Here is a 9,011-nt window from a genome sequence, read left to right on the forward strand (position 1 = left end):
GGCCCCGGGGGCACCTTGCGCGCCGCTGGGGCCGGCGGTGCCCCCGGCACAGCGCAGCCCCGGGGGTGGTGGGGACGGGGCAGCCCCGCTGTGGGGTCACCCGCGAGCGCTGAGGCCTGGACCGGCCCCGAACGGCCCCGAACTGCAGTGGCATGGAGAGTCCGTGTGTGACATCCTCGGAGCGTGTCGGGTGTGGAGAGGCCTCAAATTTCGTCTCGTTCCACCCCTGCCATGGCAGGGACACCTCCCACTGTCCCAGGCTGCTCCCAGCCCTGCCCAGCCTGGCCTTGGGCACTGCCAGGGATCCAGGGGCAGCCACAGCTGCTCTGGGCACCCCAAGCCAGGGCCTGCCCACCCTGCCAGGGAACAATTCCTGCCCAATCTCCCATCCAGCCCTGCCCTGTGGCACTGGCAGCCATTCCCTGGCTCCTGTCCCTGCAGGCCTTGTCCCCAGTCCCTCTGCAGCTCTCCTGGAGCCCCTTCAGGCCCTGCCAGGGGCTCTGAGCTCTGCCTGGAGCCTTCTCTTGTCCAGGGGAGCAGCCCCAGCTCTGCCAGCCTGGCTCAGAGCAGAGGGGCTCCAGCCCTGGCAGCATCTCCGTGGCCTCCTCTGGCCTGGCTGCAGCAGCTCCACGTCCTCCTGCTGCTGTTCCAGGGCTGGGGCAGCTCTGCAGGGGGGGTCTGAGCTGAGCACAGGGGCAGAGGGGCAGAATCCCCCCCTGCCCTGCTGCCCACGCTGGGGGCTCAGCCCAGCACAGGGGGGGTTTCTGGGGCAGTGCCCATGGCCGGGGCAGGCTGAGCCTCTCACCCACCAACACCCCGAGTCCTTCTCCCCAGGGCTGCTCCTGATCTGTTCTTTATCCAGCCTGTTCTTTTGCTTGGGATTGCCTCGACCCATGTGCAGAATGTTGCACTTGAACTTGTCAAAATTCATGATTTGGCACCATCCCTCCTCTCCAGCCTAACCAGGCCCCTGTGGTTCCCCATCCCTGCTCTCCAGTGCGTGACCCCACAACACAGCTCTGTGTCACCAAGTTCCCTGGACCCCACTGCCCGTGTCACCCTTAGAACTCCACACTCCCCTCCCATTTCCCTGTCCCCTTTCCTGCTGCAGCCGGTGCTGGCACTTGGCAGCAGCTGGCAGGTGCTTGGGATCAAAGGTGCCAATGGGACTGTGGAATGTGTGTCTGCCTGGCCCTCTGGGGTGAGGGAGTTTGTATCATTGCCCAGGGTCCTGGGAGCTGCTTCCCCCACCCAGTGGGTTTTGGAGGAGCTGGGATTCAGCGTGAGGGTGGAGGGATGGTGCTTTACCAGTTACTCGAGGTGCAGGAGCAGAGGCACAAACGTGGTTGCAGCAGGTGTGGGCAGGGGTTCACCTCCTCTCCCTGCATCCCAACACAGGGATCTTGGAGGAGCTGGGCTGTTCTCCCTGGCAAAAGCTGCTTCTCCTGCCCTGCCCAGGCAGCTCCAGGCTCATCTGTCAGCAGTGCTGGTTTGGGTTTCCCTGTGTCTGACCCCTCTGCAGCCAGATCTGGGGCCAGCTGTCACCTGCAGCTTTGGGCCATTTGGCTTTTATTTTCTTTTTTTTAAAGTGGAAAGAATTGCCCGCATTTAAATGGGGTCACTGACCAAAGTCACCTCCTGTCATCAGGGATGGATCATCGCAGGGGTGAGCATGTGAGGATGGCCCCTGCCCCAATTCAGCAAGGATGGGGGTGTGGGCTGGCACTGAGGTGCTGGTCCAAGGCACATGGAATCATAAAATCATGGAACACTTTGGGTGGAGAGGACCTTAGACTTGATCTTGTTCCATCCTCATGCTCTGGGGGGGGATATTTCCCACCATCCCAGGCTGCTCCCAGCCCTGCCCAGCCTGGCCTTGGGCACTGCCAGGGATCCAGGGGCAGCCACAGCTGCTCTGGGCACCCCAAGCCAGGGCCTGCCCACCCTGCCAGGGAACAATTCCTGCCCAATCTCCCATCCAGCCCTGCCCTGTGGCACTGGCAGCCATTCCCTGGCTCCTGTCCCTGCAGGCCTTGTCCCCAGTCCCTCTGCAGCCCTGGGTGAAGGAAGGCAAGCATTGCCTCGCCACTGCTGCTCTGGAAAAAGGAGCCATTCACCCCCTTCTGCTGCATTTCCTCTGGGCTCAGAGGCCCTCGGGACTGGTGTCACCCCCCAGCACCCCCAGCCCTGTCACTCCCCCCACTGTGAGGCCTCCTGCCAACATCATCCCTCTCCTGCTGCTCCCCCTCCGCCTTCCGCTCCCGGGGATGACAGGGAGAAGATGAAACATTTCCCTAACACAATTATATTCTAATTTTGCATCTGTGGCCGTAATTTCCCTGTCAACAATTGTAATTAAACCTTTGAGCTTCGCTCTGCTGCTGGTGGTGGCTCAGCAAAGCCAAGTGATGGAGGGGAGGGATGGGACGGGATGGGACGGGATGGGATGGGATGGGATGGGCCAGGTCTCTCTGGTTTTCCACAGGCATTTGTGGCCAGGACAGTGTGAGAATGAAAGCAGTGAGGAGATTTTCCTGCTCTGAGCTGTTTTGGTCACTTGGTCTATGTTGAAAATAGAATTTTTGTTTAACAGAATGGTTGGGCTTGGAGGGGACCTCTCCAGACCATGCAGTTCAAGTCCCTGCCAGGGAAGGGTCACCCAGAGCAGGTGACACAGGAACACATCCAGGTGGGCTTTGGAGTCTCCCTCTCTTGGGCAGAGACTCCACAGCCTCTTTGTGCAGCCTGTTCCAGGGCTCTGCTGCCCTCATGGAAAGAAGTTCTTCCTCATGTTGATGTAGGACTTCTGGTGGTTTAGTTTATGACCTTTGTCCTGTTCCTGGGCACCAGAACAGTGTCTGGCACCATCCTCTGACACCCCTTGGAGATGCTTGTATGGATTGGTGAGATCCCCTCTCAGTCTTCTCTGGATTAACCAAGCCCAGCTCCCACAGTCTCTCCTCACCAGAGAAGCTCCAGACCCCAAATCATCTTTGGGGCCTCCACTGGACTCTCCCCAGCAGCTCCTTGTCCTTCTTGTCCCAGAGCTGGACACAGCCCCCCAGCAGAGGGGCAGGATCCCTCCCTGCCCCGCTGGCCACGCTCCCCCCGCTGCCCCCAGGGTCCCCCGGCCCCAGGACACTCTGCTGGCTCAGGGACAGTTTGCCATCCCCCAGCACCCCCAGGTCCTTCTCTGCAGAGCTGCTCTCAGCGGGTCACCCCCAGCCCGTGCTGGGTTGTTCCTCCCGGGTGCAGGACCCTACACCTGCCCTTGTTGAAGCCCCTTAGGTTTGTCCCCACCCAGCTCTGCAGCCTGTAATTAATTAGTTTATAATTAATAATGCCTCCTTCCTGGTGGGTGGCAGCATCATGGCAAAAAGTGTGTCCCCAGGCCTGCTTGTGGGGAACAGGAAGGTTTAAAACTCCTCTGACATTGTGGGGTTTTTTCCTGAAGCTGAGCAGTTCCCCCTTGCAGTTCACAGCGTGGCCCCCTCAGTTTCCCATTTCAGGCTATTTTGGTCGGGCAGGAGGAAGCAGAGGGGCTGAGGGGATGCACCAAGGGGCACCACGGGGATGCTCTGCAGACACGTCCACCCAGAGGTGACACCAGAGGGGCTCCGGTGACATTCCCCACCTGGAGAAGTGCCGGAGCCTCAGGCTCAGGGGAAGCTTCAACATCCCCTGGGCACCTCGTGAGGTGGGTAGGGGCACAAAACACAGCATGGGCAACACAGAACCACAGAATCCTGGGACCTTCTGAGTGGGAAGGTACCCACAAGGATCATCAGAGCCCAGCTCCTGGCCCTGCACAGGGCAGCCCCCAGAACTGTCAAGATTCTCTCAAGAACCCCAAGAACAGCTTGAGTTCTCATTGTTTCCATCCCCTGGACCTTTGGGATGGGGGTAGCAGTTTTCACCAACTTCACAGTTGGTTGTGCTGATAGCACACAGCTGATAAATAAGAAAATAAAGCTGAGGTTGTGTCCAAGTGCTGGGAGCTGTGGCTGAAATGAAGCAGTTTCCCAGCGGCTCTTGCAATGCTCAGAGCTGGAAATGCCAGGGAAGAAAAGTGGAGTGGAGGCTCCAAAGGCAGCACTGTCCAAAGGAGGGCATGGAGAGCTTCCCTCACAGGCAGGTCATCCTCCACAATGTCATCCTCAGCTCTGCTGCACAGAGCAGCTGTGGCTGCCCCTGCATCCCTGGCAGTGCCCAAGGCCAGGCTGGACAGGGCTGGGAGCAGCCTGGGACAGTGGGAGGTGTCCCTGCCCATGGCTGGATGGGCTTTAGGGTTCCTCCCAACCCAAACCATTCCATGACTCTGTGATCTACCCTGGAAGAGGAGCAGTTCCTCTGGCTGGGCTTTTACCTCTGTCCCTGGTCACGGTGCCTCAGTTTCCCCTCTGTGTGATGACATCAGGGCCACACTCTGCTCTCATGGAGCCCTTGGAGACCATTGTAGGTGCCGTTGGGTGTGAGCCCAGCATCCCTGGGCAGAGGAGCCCTGAACAAGCCTCAGGCAGAGCCTGCCTGACCCAGGGGCAGGTGAGGTGTCCTGGCCCCATTCCCAGAGCCAAAAACCAGCCAAGGTCACTGAGATCAGCAAGGAGTTGCAGGTCCCATTTGTGTCTGCAGAGCTGCTGGTGCAGAAGGAAAGGCTGAGACCTGAGAAGGGATGGATGGATGGATGGATGGATGGATGGATGGATGGATGGATGGACGGATGGATTGTTCAAAGGCAGCTTTGGTGCAAGTTGTTCTGCCTCTGACCCCCCACCCAGGCCCATCGGTGTCCCCAGGGCACATTCCAGGGGTTCATGAGGGTCTGGGGAAGGCTTGGTCAGTCCTTGGCCAGGCGAGCTTGGGAACGCTGAGCTGGTCCAGCCTCTGTGCAGTGGAAATGGGTGGGGGAGGCTCTGTCCCCAGAGGGAGCTGTGGGACACCAGCAACTGCCCTCAGATCCTCCCACCCCCTCTTACAAAACTAGAAATTAATAAAGTACAATTCAGTGCTGGGCAACAAAATAGGCTTTAGAAAAAAATTAGATATGTACTGGAGAAAAGTCCCCATTTCCCTGGAATTTCCTTCGAGCTGGGCTGGGTTTCCACCCAGTGATTCCCTGGCTGTGGTATTTCCCCCTCCAGGGACCCAGACCCTTTTTCCTTCTGGTAGTGGCTGGTGACGCTGTGACAGCCACCCACAGCCAAGGACCTGGTGCCTGGCCCAGAGGAGATGGACAGACCAGGAGTGCCCAGCGAGGCCGGTGGCTGCACTGAGCCCCCTCAGCGTGGGACACGAGAGGCACAAGCAGGCGTGTGTCCCACCCAGAGCCGAGGTGTGGCAGCCCCATCCTGCCCCCGGCTCCCTCCCAGCCCGCTCAGGGGTGGGACAGAGCGGGGCTGCGGGCACTGCTGGCTGCAGGTGCCCGTCCTGGAATGGCCAGTGTCCGGCCGGGCTGGCCATTGGCAGGGGCCGGTGGGAGCTCGGGGCTCCTCGCTGGATGCCGAGGACTTTAAGGAGCAGGTTTGAGTTCATATTTGCATTTAGTCACAGTGTGAGTCAGACATTCCAGCCCCGGCTGCCGAAATGCCTCAGCTCTGACTTCTGATTTCCCACTGCAGCCTTGGGTTGGTTTTTGATTTTCTTTTTGTTTCGTTTTTTTTTTAAATTTTTCCTCCTCTTTTCTCTTTCCCTTTCCCTTTCTCTTCTTTTTCTTCCCTTTCTCTGTCCTTTCTGGCCAGCTCCAGTTCAGAGGCAGGTCACTGGCACAGGGCACAGGTGGATGGGGCAGAGGGATGGGCAGGGACATCCCACGGAGTTTATTCTTCCCTGGAGCAGTGGGAAGCCAAGGCAGAGTTAAACCCTGCCAGGCGGAGGGGGCTGAGCCAGGAGCCCCCACATCCCTCCAGCAGCGGTGGGGGGGCACGGGGGTGGCACTGAGGGCACCAGCAGCTTTTGGCTGCCCTGGCCATTGTGGAGAGGTCCCAGGGCAGAGCGAAACTTGGGGGGAGGAGTGGGAGGAAATGGAACAAAGTGGCAGGACAAGCCCTGCAGACCCTCCCGTCTGCTTCGGGGTACGTGTCAGGCTTGTGCAGGTTTGTTTGTCCTCAGCAAAACACCAGTTCTTGATTTGTAAAGTGGCACAGGGCGGTGGCACAGGGCAGTGGCACAGGGTGGGGTCCCAGGGCAGAGTGAAACTGGGGGGGAGGAGTGGGAGGAAATGGAACAAAGTGGCAGGACAAGCCCTGCAGACCCTCCCGTCTGCTTCGGGGTACGTGTCAGGCTTGTGCAGGTTTGTTTGTCCTCAGCAAAACACCAGTTCTTGATTTGTAAAGTTTTTAATTAGAGCTGACCTGGAGCTCAGCAGGCTCGGAGCAGGAGCTGCCTCCCCCTTGTGTCCCCCCCTTGCTGTCCCCCTCCCACGGAGACATCAAAGCCCAGACGTGGGGGCTGCGGGACCCCCGCACCGGGGGCTGGGGGCAGGAGCCGTGCCGAGCTCCTGGCCAGAAAGGCGATTTTGTTTTTGGTTTCCTGGATGATGCATTCCACATGGCGTTGCATCACGCACAGCTGTTACATCACTTTAGCCAGGAAATTTAAAACAAGTGGCCTGGGCTGGAAATGGTGGTTTAATTATTATTTATGGATAACAACAACAACAGCGAGAGAGAAGAAAGGCCTCAAAACCCTTTTCTTCTTTTTTTAATTTTTTTTTCCTCTTTCTAAGGCCCGCTCATCTCTCACATTACAGCGACTTTGTCCCCAGCTCCCTCCCAGCCCCTGCGCAGGGGAGCAGCCCCCGGGATGGGCTCCCAGCAGGGGCTGCTTTGGCCACACTGTGCCCCTTCCCCCGAGGGTGTCCCTCCTTCCTGGCCACCCCCGCAGAGCTGGGACACCCTCCTGGCACCACCTAAGGGTGACCCAGCAGGGGCCACAGCAGCTCCCTCGGAGCACCCCTGGCTCCACGTGCCGCCCTCCCTTCGGGTGCCGTTTGTCACCAGCAGCCCCCGCCACTGCTCCGAGCCTGCCAGCTGAGTTGTGACAGTCGCTGTCCCCCGTGGGACACTCTGGAGGCACATGACAGATCCAGTGCATCCCTGCCTGCCGGGGCTGCCCCACAGGGCATCTGAGGCACGTTGGTGACAGGGATGGTTCCCTCTCTCCTTCCCTTTCACTCCTTTCCTTCCAGCTGTGGGGACACAAGTGATGTTGAGAGCATTGTCATCCTCATTGTCCTTCCTGCCAGGAGGCATCAGGGACCCTCTTCTTCCTCTCTTCCTGTGGGCACAGCATAGAGCAGGGACACCAGCGGCTCTGCTCCCCCACTGCCACCACCTGGGGTGTCCCTGTCACCGGGCAGGACACCCCCCTCCATCGGGCTCTGCTCCTGCCAGAGTGACTGATGGCTGCGCATGGCCAGGGACACGAGTGTCACCAGGGCCACGTATGTCCCCGGGGCCACGTGTGTCCCCGGGGTCATGTGTGTCCCCAGGGACACGAGTGTCACCAGGGCCACGTATGTCCCCGGGGCCACGTGTGTCCCCGGGGCCATGTGTGTCACCAGGGCCACTGTGCTCCCAGGGCCATGTGTGTCCCTGGGGTCATGTGTGTCCCCAGGGACACGAGTGTCCCCAGGGCCATGTGTGTCCCTGGGGTCATGCGTGTCCCCAGGGACACGAGTGTCCCCAGGGCCACTGTGCTCCCAGGGCCATGTGTGTCCCTGGGGTCATGTGTGTCCCCAGGACCACGAGTGTCCCCAGGGCCACTGTGCTCCCAGGGCCATGTGTGTCCCCAAGGCCCTGGGGCTGAGGAGGGGACAGCCCTGGTGTGAACTGCCCAGGGGGTTTGCACAGCCCCCAGCCCCTTTTGCAGCTGGGGAGCCAAGGCAAGGACAGTGGGACGGGCACTGAACATCCCCAGGCACCTGCCAGGCAGGGCCACGTCCCCTTCTGGGGGATGGAGGGGACACAGTGAGGGGACAGGCCTGGAACCCTCCCTTGGGACCTGCAGGAGGAACCCAGCCCCAGCCCGGGCAGAGCTGGGATGGAAACTCCTCCATCCCACACAGAGAGCCTCGGGCAGCTCGTTGGAAACTTCTCAGGGGAATTCTGAGTGCGAGCCCCGTGTTTAGTGTGGAGTGTTGAAAAATGCAGCAGTGCTCCTTTGCTACACTGCTGCCGTGACAAAACCCCTGCAGCCACCTCCCACGGCCACCATGGTGCTCCTCAGACCCACCACGATCATCCCTCATCCCTTCATCTGCTGATGAAGAACTGGAGAGCGCACCCCAGCCCTGAGGACTCAAAGAAAGTGGTCCCCAAATTGTCATGCTCAGATGTTCTGGTTGTACAGAATCCCACTCTGGGTGACTATGGGAAATAAATTTGCGGAGAATTTTAAAAGTTTGATTTTTAAAAAAAAAATTAATATTTTATTTCTCTACCAATCCATCTCCCACAGGTGGCCAAGATGAGGACCAGGTCCCTCTGCTCTATTTTCCACGAGCAGTGGGATATCATCCCACACAGGCACAGCAGAGCCTGGGGATCCTTGAGGACCTGCTTTGTGAGCTCGATCCTGCCCGGGGGGCTTGGCAAACAGCTTTAAAATCGACAAAAAATGAGCTGGGCTGATGAGAGCGCCCTGGGAATGGTGTGGAGGAGGAGGAGGAGGAAACGGGGCATCCCCGGCCCCAGGTGGGGTCCCCCGGCGCCGCTGCAGCCCAAGATAGAATCCGCCCACGGGCAGGAAACCCTCAGGGCTGTTCACGGGCGGGGAAATCTCCTCTGAATGGAAAGGAAAGGCGCCCTCGCCCCCAGAAACCATCTCAGCGCCACCCCCGAGGCCGGGGGATCTCCAGGGCTGCCCCGCTGGGACCGTGCTGCCCCAGCAGGGCGTGGGGCGAAGGCTGCCTGAGGCAGAGCGTGATGGGAGAAACCAAAACAGGGTTGGGAGAACCTGCTGGGGGAGCCTGGTCCGGGCACAGGCTCTGGAAAAAGGGATGGGGACAGCGG

At 59.6% G+C, this 9,011-nt stretch overlaps 1 long non-coding RNA gene across 1 annotated transcript; it reads right to left on the reverse strand.

The window, feature by feature from the left end:
* Positions 1-2,923: 2,923 nt before the first annotated feature.
* On the reverse strand, positions 2,924-8,486 carry LOC120496378. The gene is made up of 3 exons (XR_005626289.1): positions 8,475-8,486; positions 6,894-6,897; positions 2,924-3,306 (listed from the first exon to the last, which is right to left on the reverse strand). It is a non-coding gene; the product is annotated as an uncharacterized LOC120496378 (long non-coding RNA).
* Positions 8,487-9,011: the final 525 nt, after the last annotated feature.

The sequence above is a fragment of the Passer montanus genome, unplaced genomic scaffold (genome assembly GCF_014805655.1).
Source record: "Passer montanus isolate IOZ18808 unplaced genomic scaffold, ASM1480565v1 scaffold114, whole genome shotgun sequence".
NCBI lineage: Eukaryota > Metazoa > Chordata > Aves > Passeriformes > Passeridae > Passer > Passer montanus.